Source organism: Zeugodacus cucurbitae, chromosome 4 (assembly GCF_028554725.1).
Source record: "Zeugodacus cucurbitae isolate PBARC_wt_2022May chromosome 4, idZeuCucr1.2, whole genome shotgun sequence".
Classification (NCBI taxonomy): Eukaryota; Metazoa; Arthropoda; class Insecta; order Diptera; family Tephritidae; genus Zeugodacus; species Zeugodacus cucurbitae.
The window spans coordinates 29,365,356-29,379,273 of record NC_071669.1 but is presented as its reverse complement, the minus strand read 5'-3'; the positions used below and the strand labels follow the sequence as shown (position 1 = coordinate 29,379,273).

Sequence of the window (13,918 nt, the reverse complement as noted above, 5' to 3'; positions counted from 1 at the left end):
ATCACCTGCCAACAGAATCATGGCTTCACCAAAAATATTTTCGTTGTCGCGTAAATCTTTTAAAGTCCTGTGCAGTACCTCCACCGACTTGAATATCTGAAAAATCTTCTTTTTTTGAAGATTTTTTTGGCGATTTTCCAGACTGATGTTTCGTTGATTTGCAATTTAGGAATAATTTCAAGGCCGAATTGCCGTTTGTCTGCCTACTAACAGGTGTCAAGATGCCCCTATTCCCATTATAACTGGGCGTTGAAAATGAGTGAAATCGGTTCAGGAATTACCTCAACCCTCATGTACTATATATGCTGATTTTCGTTATTCTATTGGACTTTATTTCAAATTGTGTGTAAAAAAATTACATCAATAAATTGCGAGAGTATAAAATGTTGGGGGATGGGGTCATATGTAGAAGTTCACGCAAGTGAGGAAAGTTTCTGATTGCCATTCACTTGGGAGTGGCCAGGAACGATTCTTTTGCATATGACTCAAGCAGCTCACGACTTCCGGTTTTAGACCAAGTATCCCCTGGGTAGCTAACAGACATCCGTTTGGAGGCGAGCTAAAGTGAGAAGGCGAAGCCCGCTTGTGCGGTTGTGCGTAGGGCTTGGGACCCACCACATAAAAACGAATAACCAGTGAATAAGAAACACAGGCCTCGGATGAGAAACCCCCCTTTTGATGACGACCACGGCAAACGTATAAAGGACTATGATTTGAGGGCATGCACCTGGAATGTCCGGACTCTTAATTGGGAAGGTGCCTCTGCCCAGCTGGTTGATGTCCTCATACAACTAAAGGCTGACATCACCACCGTCCAAGAAGTGCGATGGACGGGACAAGGACGGAAGAAGGTGGGTCCTTGTGACATCTACTACAGCGGCCATATAAAGGAGCGCAAATTCGGTGTTGGATTTGTGGTGGGAGAGAGACTACGTCGCCGAGTCCTGGCATTCACCCCGGTGGATGAACGTCTTGCCACAATCCGCATCAAAGCGAGGTTCTTCAACATATCGCTGATTTGCGCCCACGCCCCAACGGAAGAGAAGGACGATGCGACCAAAGATGCTTTCTATGAGCGCCTAGAACGCATCTATGAGCGCTGCCCCCGCCACGATGTCAAAATCGTGCTTGGCGATTTTAACGCCAGGGTGGGTAAAGAAGGTGTCTTTGGCACAACAGTCGGAAAATTCAGCCTCCATGACGAAACATCGCCAAACGGCCTGAGGCTGATCGACTTCGCTGGGGCCCGAAATATGGTTGTCTGTAGTACCAGATTCCAGCATAAAAAAATTCATCAAGCAACGTGGCTGTCCCCTGATCGAAACACGCGCAATCAAATCGATCACGTTGTGATAGACGGAAGACATGTCTCCAGTGTTTTAGACGTGCGTACGCTCCGAGGACCAAACATTGACTCGGACCATTATCTAGTAGCAGCAAAGATACGCACTCGCCTCTGTGCAGCAAAGAACGCCCGTCAACAAACACAAGGAAGGTTCGACGTCGAAAAGCTGCAATCACAACCGACAGCCGAACGATTTTCTACTCGACTTGCACTCCTGCTCTCGGAGAGCACTCATCAGCATCTCGATATAAGGGAGCTGTGGAACGGCATCTCAAACTCATTGCATACCGCTGCAGCCGAAACAATTGGTCTCCGGCAACGCCAAAAAACCAGTTGGTACGATGAGAATTGTCGTTCCGCAGTGGAGAGAAAACAGACTGCCTACCTCGCAACGTTGCGATCGACCACAACACGTTCGGGGTGGGATAGATATCGAGAACTGAAGAGGGAAGCGAGACGCATTTGCAGACGTAAAAAGAAAGAGGCCGAAATGCGTGAGTATGAAAAGCTTGAAAAGCTGGCCGACATGGGTAATGCTCGAAAATTTTATGAAAAGATGAGGCGATTAACAGAAGGTTTCAAGACCGGAGCATTATCATGTAGGGACCGAGAAGGTAATCTGGTAACTGATGTCCAGAGCACACTGGGATTATGGAGGGAACACTTCTCCGACCTGCTCAATGGCAGTGAAAGTACAACACCAGGAGATGGCGAACCCGATTCCCCAATCGATGACGATGGAATAGATGTTCCATTACCCGACCATGAAGAAATTCGAATAGCAATTACCCGCTTGAAGAACAACAAAGCGGCGGGGGCCGATGGATTACCGGCCGAGCTATTCAAATACGGCGGCGAAGAACTGATAAGGTGCATGCATCAGCTTCTTTGTAGAATATGGTCGGAAGAAAGCATGCCTGACGATTGGAATCTTAGTGTGCTCTGCCCAATCCATAAGAAGGGAGACCCCACAATCTGCGCCAACTACCGTGGTATAAGTCTCCTCAATATCGCATATAAGGTTTTGTCGAGCGTATTGTGTGAAAGACTGAAGCCCACCGTCAACGAACTGATTGGACCTTATCAGTGTGGCTTTAGACCTGGAAAATCTACAATGGACCAGATATTCACCATGCGCCAAATCTTGGAAAAGACCCGAGAGAGAAGAATCGATACCCACCATCTTTTTATCGATTTTAAAGCTGCCTTCGATAGCACGAAAAGGAGCTGCCTTTATGCCGCGATGTCTGAATTTGGTATCCCTGCAAAACTAATACGGCTATGTAAGCTGACGTTGAGCAACACCAAAAGCTCCGTCAGGATCGGGAAGGATCTCTCCGAGCCGTTCGATACCAAACGAGGCTTCAGACAGGGTGACTTACTATCGTGCGACTTCTTCAATCTATTGCTGGAAAAAATAATACGAGCTGCAGAACTAAATAGAGAGGGTACAATCTTCTACAAGAGTGTACAGCTCCTGGCGTATGCCGATGATATTGATATCATCGGAAGCAACAACCGCGCCGTTTGTTCTGCGTTTTCCAGACTAGATAAAGAAGCGAAGCGTATGGGTCTGGTGGTGAATGAGGACAAGACGAAATATCTCCTGTCATCAAACAAACAGTCAGCGCACTCGCGTCTTGGCTCCCACGTCACTGTTGACAGTCATAACTTTGAAGTTGTAGATAATTTCGTTTATCTGGGAACCAGCATTAACAACACCAACAATGTCAGCCTTGAAATCCAACGCAGAATCACTCTTGCCAACAGGTGCTACTTTGGACTGAGTAGGCAATTGAAAAGTAAAGTCCTCTCTCGACGAACCAAAATCAAACTCTATAAGTCGCTCATTATTCCCGTCCTGATGTATGGCGCTGAAGCGTGGACGATGACAACATCCGATGAGACGACTCTCGGGGTTTTCGAGAGAAAGGTTTTGCGCAAGATTTATGGTCCTCTAAACATTGGCAACGGCGAATACCGCAGACGATGGAACGATGAGCTGTACGATTTATACGACGACATTGACATAGTTCAGCGAATAAAAAGACAGCGGCTACGCTGGCTAGGTCATGTTGTACGGATGGAAGAAAACACTCCAGCTCTGAAAGTATTCGATGCAGTACCCGCTGGAGGAAGCCGCGGAAGAGGACGACCTCCACTCCGGTGGAAAGACCAAGTGCAAAGTGACCTGGCTTCACTTGGTGTTTCCAGTTGGCGCCAAAAAGCAAAAAGGAGGAATGAGTGGCGCGCTCTGGTGGATTCGGCTATAATCGCTTAAAGCGGTTCCTACGCCAAATATATATATATATAAAATGTTCGGTTGCCTTTGCCTACTTGTTACAAATTGTTTTGGGCTATCGGCATAGCCTTATACAATTGAACAGTGATAAAAATATTTTAACAAAGCAACAATGACAACTTTCAAAATATTATTATTTTTTGTTTTGTATTTTTTTTTATAATTTTGTTGTCAATTCAAATAAAATCATCTTCTTGTTATCTTCCCCACAATTTTTCGATATATACTTACTTTCTAATCCTATCCTGGCCTTCCATAAATATTTCAAAACTAAAATTAGCCAGATCGGTTTGGGCCTTCTCGACTTTTTTCGAGACTAACGACACAAATTGTTTGTAAGGGTGATTAGAAAATTGTGGATTTAAGTATTTTTCAGGCAATTTTTCTAATTTTCAGCGAAATCGGTTCAGCGGTTCTCAAGTTATGCGCTTAGCAACACATTTTGCGATTCATTTTTATATTATAGATAGAACATTTGAAGCTCATAGTCTATATACGGAAGAATATACCTGGATGAAGAAATTATTTGAAAATATAACTAAAATGTTGGAAAAATATACCGAAACGCGTAAGAAAAATTATGGCTTGATTAAATACTTCCACTAACAGATCCAATAATCTAGCAAGACGCTAACGTAAACGCAAACCAGTCCTTTAACTAAAGCGAGCCAATCGAAAGTGGCGGGCCCCCCATAATTCGATCCGAAGAAGTAAAAACACTTGCTGAGGAAAAGTTACGTACTGCAACTGGAGATGACACTCAAGTTCTCGGGAAAGTAAAATGCGAATTTGTAATCGGTAAGATAACCGTGTGACATAACTTTATAGTGGCAGATCCCGTTGACGAATTCAGAATTGACTTTCTATCTGGTAAAGGAATCAAAATTGACATGGAAAACCGAATTATGGCTTATTAGGCGTGTTTTATTTGACCAGCAATTTTATATTGAACTAAAGGCATTGTCAGTTCATCGCTTTTTTCATTCACAATAGTTTGGTTTCTTCCAAAAAAGTAGTTGGCAATAGCGAGAAACCCCATTTTGACATATATAACAAACCAAAATTTTAAATTCTATCGAACTTTATCCATATTTATTTTCGACCATCCCGGATCTAATAATGATTGTAGAAATAGATTTTGTCAAAAGCTTTGTGACATCACATTTCAACATTTAGGGCAATATCGTTTCCCGCTCTGCTGCGCTCCTGGGTGCTAGACGACTGGCTGCTCTGTACCACGCCGATCACGCGCGGCTACTTCTGCCGGCGGTGGCGTGGTTTACCGCTGCGTATGCATGCTTGTTGTTGTTTGCAAGACTGACTGTCGCACATGCTTCACGCCGGCGCAGTGACTTCTATTCGTTCCCATTGTTTACGAGACAATTGTCTTCTGCCGTGTAACAGTCTTAAATTTCTAAGTCGTAGTATTCTGAAGTATTATTTATTAGCATAATTAAGTATCTATTATTTCTTGACTAGTCATTCGTTGTCTCTGTATAAATATAAGAATAAATAGAATAACCTTTTTTTTATTTTATGATAAATCCATAAAATTGGGAAATGGGTGACGTCACGTCAGAGGGGAGGGTGAGTTCAAAATGTGACAACTTGTGACAAGGAGGGGGGGAGGGGTTAAAAAGTCCTTAAATTCGTGTGACGTAATTTATGGATGGCCCCTTGTGGTGGTCAAATAAAACATGCCTATTATAATATGGAAGTGTTTCTTATGGTTCTGATAACAAATGCAATGTAGGACGAGTGTTAATAACAAGAAACCAGAAGATGCCACCAAAATCAAAAGTAGGTTTTTGGGCAGAAATCGAAAAAGAATATGAGACAAACACGTTGTGGGTTGTTGAGGGCATAAACTTATAGGAAAAACTCTGGCTTCGACACAACAAGACAAACGAGCTCCAGTACGAGTCCTTAATGAATTTAAGTCACCAATCATACTGTCCAATTAAACAACTAGCTAAACAACTTTCTCTCAAATACTGCACCATATATGATAAAGATGTATCCAAATTAGGAGGAAAAAAATTTGAAGCATTTCTCTAACACCGGATATGCAAAACTAAGTCTCATCGTAGCGTTCCATGCGTAAAATGAGCAATAGCGGCGTAAGTGAACCATCATCGAGTCCTCTAGTACTTGTGAAGAAGAAAGATGGTACCATGAGGTTCTGTGTAGGCTACTAGAGTTGGTGAAGTCCATCAAACATTTTCATAAGTATATACCTATACGGCCAGCTATTCCGAGTAACGCAGAATTATAATGGCTTCTGCAATTCAGGAATGCAGGAGATAGATTGAGATACTACAGAACATCACAAAGCTAGTAGTCATGGAACTGCTGATGCGATATCCCGCAGTCTTTGTAATTTAAAAAGCATATAAGAGTTGACGCAGACGATGGAATGATGAGCTGTATGTGTTATTCCACGACATAGTCCAGCGAATAAAAAGACAGCGGCTACGCTGGCTAGGTCATGTTGTTCGAATGGAAAATGTTCCAGCACTGAAAGTGTTCGATGCAGTACCCACTGGTGTAAGCCGAGGAAGAGGGAGGCCTCCACTCCGATGGAAGGACCAGTGGGAGAAGGACCTGTCTTCACTTGGTAATACACATTGGCGCCAAACTGGCAACAACAAAGTATTCCAGTCGAATTCGTGCAAGAGAGTATGTGAGAGAGTATCCTCATTAAAAATTCTATCGCCGTTTGCGTTAGTGATACCAACAAATTTTGTTTTCACATTTATTCTATTTGCAATGGTAAAACCAACTCAAAGGACAAATTATTGACAAAAAGGAAAATACATGTAAATATATATTTAATATTGGCTAACTGCTAATCCAATCGAACAAAATTTCCAATTTTTCATACGAACTGGCAGCACTGAAATCGAATTGTCTATACTTGGTCGCACTAAATTCTTCTACCACCGTCCATGACATACATTTTCTGCAACAAATTAAATTTTTATTCAATAAATTCAATACAAAAATTTTTACGATTTATCTTCGCCTGCCATTTCATTTGAGTATAACAAATTTTATCATTTTGACAGTAATTTGTCCATTGAGCCGTTCACAATAGTAAAATGGCTCCAAAATGTGTAAAACAAAACTTGGTAGCACTCAGCAAGTGGCGATTGAAATTTTAATGAGGTATTCGCATACTCTCCTGCACGAATTCAACTAGATATCTTTGTTGTTGCTTTCACATGTAAAATTTTTGACAGCCTAGCAGCGCCCAAAGATAACGAGAAGAGAAGTAACCAATCGATGGCAGCTACTATTGGGCATGCTTAAAAGGACATTTTAGCGCAGGGTTGACCTAAAAGTGCTGCCTGGTCATTTGAATTACTTGATAGTGTGCTTATTGGCTTCTCTATAACGGTTAACCAATCGATGACAGCTATTTTTAATTTATGTTGAGAATGAAATAATTATCTAACGTGAGCACATTGTAATCTGGGAGAGTACGCAAAATAAAATTATGCAGTGTGATCGGCGGATAAGCAAATGCTTAGAAGATTTTGCAATAACAATTTATTATTTACAATATTTAAAAAAATGTATAGCAATTATAGTTTTGATGAATATACTAAGTTTTGGCATGTTATATTACATAGTACAAATGTGTGCCCTTTTTTTAGTGAGCTGTGGTTTTATAAAGTATTGTCAACCTTTTCGACCATTAATAAATAAATTGTGCTGGCAGAACCTCACCATTTAGTTCTATTTACCAACTGCTATATACGTACATATGTATTGATAATAATGCAATTGAGAAAATGTGATAACGTAGTCTTAATGAACTCAAGTGATAACAAATACGGTAGATACTATAACTTTAATAAGTTTCTCTTTGTATTAAACAGAACGTGGCAGACTGAACTCTGTTCAAAAAAATTTACTCTTTTTGTATACAAATTTAGTACCGGATAGAACGTGGCAGCGTTTAGAGCTATATTATTTAACTACGTGCTTTGTTTAACCAGGTGAAACTTTTTATTCAGGTTACAAATTATTTGTATTACTTTATTTATGTAAACATCTAATTTTGTTATGCAATTTTGGGGTAACATTGTTCGTAAAATTTATTGTTATATTCTTGTGTAAAAAAAATACAAAAAATATTTTGCAATGAGACTCTTCTGTTCGGTAAAGGAAATGCTTTGCTTACGCTATTTTGTAGATAATTAATGGATGTTGAGTGATAACACTTGCCCTCTGATACTCTTATGCTAGGCATGAAAATTGATAATAATTGCAAATTTTTCATTCATTTTATAATGGGGAAGAAAATAACACTACTACATATTAAAAAAGCGAAAGGATTAGTTTCATTAAAAAATTAAGAATCGTGTTGTAATGTGTATAATAAAAATAACATTTATTTTTGATCCCTTTACAAATTAATTATTCTATTAACCGAAATTAGGAAATTATGTTAAATGTGCATATATCAAAAAATAAATGCTTACTGCGGTTATATATTCTTAATCTGGATAACCTTCAATATTCGGCCATACCAATTTTAACCCCGATTGAGCCACAATTCCGATTACAATGGCGCCGGTTATAGGTTTATAGGTACAGCAGACGCCTAGTTTACAAGATATTCCGCTTTAAAATCAAAATTTCCAACTAGCAGTTTTACACACTTTAACACATTTTACGCCTTTTTTCACTTCAAATATTTGAAGTTACATTACTAACATTCAATAAAATAAAAATTTTACATTTATTTAAGAGCGCTGCCACATTGTAGATACCATATATAAATTCATCCATAAATTCCTCTTTTTGCGAAAATTCCTCTTTTTTTTGCCAAAAATTCCTCTGTTATTTAACAAAATAAATTTTTAAAAATCATATCGAGGATAGTCTCTTATTTTGCTAACACTTGTGTTGGCTTGACCAGAAAGGTGTTCTACGGGAAAAAAACTTTGAACACACCTGGTTTTGGTTCGACCAGGGTAATTTTTTTGAAGCGCGGCCGAAGCCACCAGTGCAGAAAGGGGTTCTACGCGAAAAAAAACTTTGGACACCCTGGTTTTGGCTCGACCAGGGTTATTTTTTTTAAGCGCGGCCGAAGGAAGTGCAAAAACGTGTTCTACGCGAAAAAAACTTTGGACATCCCTGGAAAGATTTTTTATATACATACATACTTGATGCAGAAGAAAGGGGAAAACTTTAGTATACCGTCCCACGATTTCGGGGTTAAAATGAATATGGGCGGATAGAGGAGGATCCCCAGATTAAGAATATATATAATTATTGCCGCCGCAATATTTCTGAGATATTTGCAATTAAATATTTAAAATTAACAATTTTCAACACGTTATTTCTCACTGTATATTGAATTTATCACATATATTTTGCACTTTAAATATATTTACGCTTCACTAATTTGTTTTTACATACTTATTTTTAACAAATTATATCAAAAATTGCTGTAAATAAACATTTAACTTTATGCAAAACTCTGTTTATTTGTACAATAACAAAAGTGTTGCAAGATGACAGAACATAGGTGTTGCCACATGCAATCGAATAAAAATAATCAAAATGAATAAAATCCCCAAAATGAAGAAAACAAATATCCTATAAATAGTTATTAAGTAAACACCTCCCAACACCGGTGGAATAACAAGTTCTTCCGCGTAGAACTACTTTCTGCAGAGGCGGACTTCGGACGCGCTTCAAAAAAATAACCCTGGTCGAGCGAACACCGGGGATTATCAAAGTTATTGTGCATATAAACAAAATTGTGCAAAAATTAAAATGCTTATTTAAAGAAAATATTAAACGAATTGTATAAAATAAATATGTAGAAACAATTTAATGAAGTGTAAGTGTATAATAAAAAGTTAACTAATAATCGAAAAATCGCCACATAAAATTTACAACTAAAAATGCGAATATCTCGAAAACTATAAGTCTCCTGCGGCAACTATTATATATATTCGTATATCTGGAGATCGTCCTCTTTCCAACCATACCCATTTCATCCTTGAAATCGGGGGATACTATATTAAAGTTTCCCCGAACTTAATTTTCAATTAAAAAATTTCTTGACCGGCTGTTAGTGTGCTAAGTGATTTTTTAAATAAGTAATTTTTGATTAAAAAACCTTAAATAAATCTATATTTTGAATTAAATTGAATGTTAATAGTGTAATTTTCAATATGTGAAGTGAAAAATGTAAAAAAAATAGTGTTAAATTGTGTGAAATACCATGTGTTACTTATAGAAAGAATTGGACTTTTAAACATTAATATTTCAAAAACTATAAGTCCAATCAATAATATTTATATATATTCCTGCTCTGGAGAGCATCCTCTTTCGAAAATGTGTATAATCGGTCCTTGGATTACCCAAGCACTCACATACTATATATAATAATTTTCGTAATTCTAGTGGTCTTCATGTCGAATGTATGGGTCAAATTGTGTGTTATATTCATAACTGCCGTCCCTAAATAAAAGCTTTGGCGGAACGTTTTTTACCGCATATAGTAGCCACTCATGATTACACATGTATGTTCGATCAGTATGAAATCATTTCGCCATACACTACATACAAATCGATTTTTTTGCTCGTTCTTCAAGGAATAAACATGGTGAGAACAAGCGGATAATGTAATAACATTTCTTGTAATTAAGATGTACAGTGGCTCACAGCCAAAATGATGCAGCAACGAAATGAGAAATCGCTTAGTAAAAAATTATGTTTATATTTCAAAATTATGAACTTTTACTAACTTATTGATTAGGTACATATATAATAAAAACAAAAACACAGCCAAAATGATGCGTAAATGTTTTCCGTTAGCGGTGACAGCTTGGCACCGATTTTCGAATGCAAAGTAAAATCTGTTATAAATGTGAGCTATCCTAAAATGATATTTATAAGTTTTGTCAATTTAGTATTACGATTCGTAAAGTATATTTTAAAATGGGCTGCCAAACCAGTATTGAAGTGTGCGAGTTAGTCCTATAAAAACGGAAAATGTCAACGCAACGTCGCGTAAATGGTGAAACGTAAGTCATGGAACTATTCGGCATATCATTTAATGTTATGTTTTTGAAAATCGTGTCGCAAATAAAAGAAAACATTTAACGAAAGTGACTCCCGTTGGATTGCTCGGAAAATACGAGGAAATGAATACAATTGAAAATATGTGGTCAGTTTTGGAACGAGATATTCGATAATACCAAATTTGAAATAAAGTCGACTTGAAAAACGCGCTGCAAACAGAACCAAATAAAATTTCTCCAAACTATACAAAGAAATTGGTAGAATCCATGCTGAAACGTGTGAAAGCAATTATTGATAGTAAGGGGCATCACACATAAAAATTTAGTTGTGTCCTTAAAAAATTGCAAAATATATTTGTTTTTTTTTTTGTTACTGAATCGTGTCGCTGTGAGGTGCAATTTTATACTTTTTTATTTTTGTTGTATAATAGATAAATAAAATAACTATAAAATGTGGTTTTTAAAAGCATATTGGAAAATGTATTTAGTTTTCAAGTAATACTTGCTTTATTATGTCTTGTACGGCTGCATCACTTTGGGTGTGAGCCACTGTATATTTGTTATATTAGCGATTGTATGTATTTGTCGATATTTATACAATACATATTTGAACAAAATCATTTTTTTTTAATTCACCCTCGTTTTTTTCTTCCCCAAATCACAATTTGTGTGCACACAGCCCCATACATTATAAACATGTGTGTACACCGATCGTAAAAAGCAAACATTTTCGCGAACATGGATTGGTATGCACACAAGCCCATATACGAGTAAATCATACATGTGTATCGTGCAGGGATAAATTTATCTCTGGTATCGTGTATGGCCACTTTCAGAGTTAACGGTGATGCGGATCCCTAAATAAAAGCGACAGCTTTACGTCAAATATCAAAATTGTTACTTGAATTGTTGTTGTGAAATTTTATTGTACAGAGAAACTTCGTTTTTCGCAGCCAACTTTACTTCTTAAGCTGAAACTACATAGCTCGGATTCGACGACTCACAGAAGTTGAATGTTTTCAACTTTCATGCACATGCAGCAACCTTCACATTCTTAAGAATAGCAACCAACATAATGTTCCTTACAATCTTGTGTGTTTTAATTATTTAAGTATTTTTGTGAAATATAATATTTATTAATTTATTAATAATATATTTATCAAATATTTAAAATAATTTTTAAAGATTAGGGGTGATGAAGTTTTAATAAACAAAGTAGGTAGTTTAAATTTTCCTTCCGTTTCTTAATTCGAAGTTTTATATGTATATTGCTTATAAAAATCAATAAGAATTTAAAATCGACGTCCATATTATTTAGGTCGTTTTCAAAATCACAAAGAAAATGTGTGTATGTGTATCACCTTGTACACAGCTGTCAACGCATTCAATAGCGCATTTATTCAGCTGCTCGAAATATACGCAGTCAAGTGCACTTTTACGCTTTCGCATTCGCATACGCGAGCTATGTAGTTAAGAGTCGCCGTCGCGTTATTTCGGTATGCCCCAAACAAATTGTGTGGGCATGAGAATAATTTCACTGTAATTTAATATATATATACTAGAGCTCTTGGTATTCGACTAACCGAATTAACCGAATAGGGCATTATTCGAATAATAATATTTGGTTTACACTATTCGGATAGTCGTCAGTCATCGACTATTCGATTAACCGCTCATTTTCGACTATTCGGTTAACCCTTCGTTGTCGACTATTCGAATAGTGCAAGTTCATTAATTTTCTTATTTGTATTGAAAAAAGGGAAACATTAAAACTAACGATTAACTTGCTTTAAAATGTAAAAAATAACAATGATTTTACGGGAACCATTAAGTAATGACATAATAGTTTTTAACCATTTCAACTGGATGAATGTATTAAATCAGTATTTTTCATAAAAAGTCTATTTTGATATAAGAAAGTTAAAAGGTTAACATTTGTTGGTTGCAAGCAGCTTCTACGTGGAGCTACAATGTTTCCAGCAATGGAGAACGTCCTCCCTGATTCTGATAAAGTGGCTGGAATGCGTAAACTTTAAAAAATCAAAAGCTGTTTGGATTTCAAACAATTTTCATTTATTCGAATAGTGACTGCATAACTATTCGAATAACCGCAGTTGAACGACTATTCGAATAGTCGTAACATTGCGATTAATCGAATAGTACTAACCGGTTAATATTAGTACGAACGGTTACAAACCGGATATTTGAATAATCGGTTTTCAGGTTAATCGAATAATTTTAAGAGCCCTAATATATACATTCAATTTATAAAGAAAAATCTTTTTATTTTAGTCAAAGAATACGAAATAAATTTAAAATTTTTACAAATCTGTTGAATTTCTGTAAAGTGCACAGAATAGGCTGTATATATATATATATAGGTGGCTTTTTCCTGGCTACATAGGACGAGTACTAGGGAAGTTTCAACACTCTTCTCGCTTCCTCATGGTTACTTTTGTGGTTTTAATATTTTTTGTATTTTTCCCCAACTCTTAAAGACGGTATAACCTTATCATCTATATAGAGGAAATGGGGTCGTAAAACCAAACTAAATATTTTGCAACATGTCTGGGAGGCTTCAGTCGATATCTCGAATCAGAATCGGATAGATATGCTGATAACCGGTCAATCATAAGCCAAACTTATCAACGAAGCCACAATGAAGAAGGCTCGGTTAAAACAAACACTGAAATTTAATATTCAAAATGTGTAATTACCAAATATTCACACAAAGCCAAACAGATTATGTTGCCAATAACGTTCTTTGTATTTTCCACTATCGACTATCGGTATAAAAATCTTGTTGCGGTTCTATTCTTTATGTCACGCCATTCTACCGTTGTTCATACGACAATGGGCAGCTGTAGAGTTGCCACTACTATGTAAAATGTAAAATTATTAAAAGTTATAACAAATATGACGTTATTTTGCCAGCAGAAACGTAAAATAGCTTTGATATATCATTTATAATAACAATCAATTATTTAAAACAAATAAATCGCCAATTTTTACATTTTTTGCACAAATAATTTCACTTTAAGGGGGGGCGGGGACTTGTTGGTTAAAGTTTGTTTCGTCGAAAAAAGACCTTTTTTCATGAATTTTTTTAGAAAAAATTATTGCTGTAGGTTTATTTTACTTATTATTATATGAAAGTACAAAATTTGAAGGATACTTAAAAAAAGTTTTATCGAAAAATAGCGAGGAATAACGGATTTATCG

General features: G+C 36.8%; 1 long non-coding RNA gene across 1 annotated transcript; it reads left to right on the top strand.

Moving 5' to 3' along the window:
• The first annotated feature begins 7,352 nt into the window (after window positions 1-7,352).
• LOC128921475 (uncharacterized) lies at window positions 7,353-13,707 on the top strand. Its single transcript, XR_008470915.1, has 3 exons — window positions 7,353-7,488; window positions 10,077-10,278; window positions 11,376-13,707. It is a non-coding gene; the product is annotated as an uncharacterized LOC128921475 (long non-coding RNA).
• The last annotated feature ends 211 nt before the right edge of the window (window positions 13,708-13,918 follow it).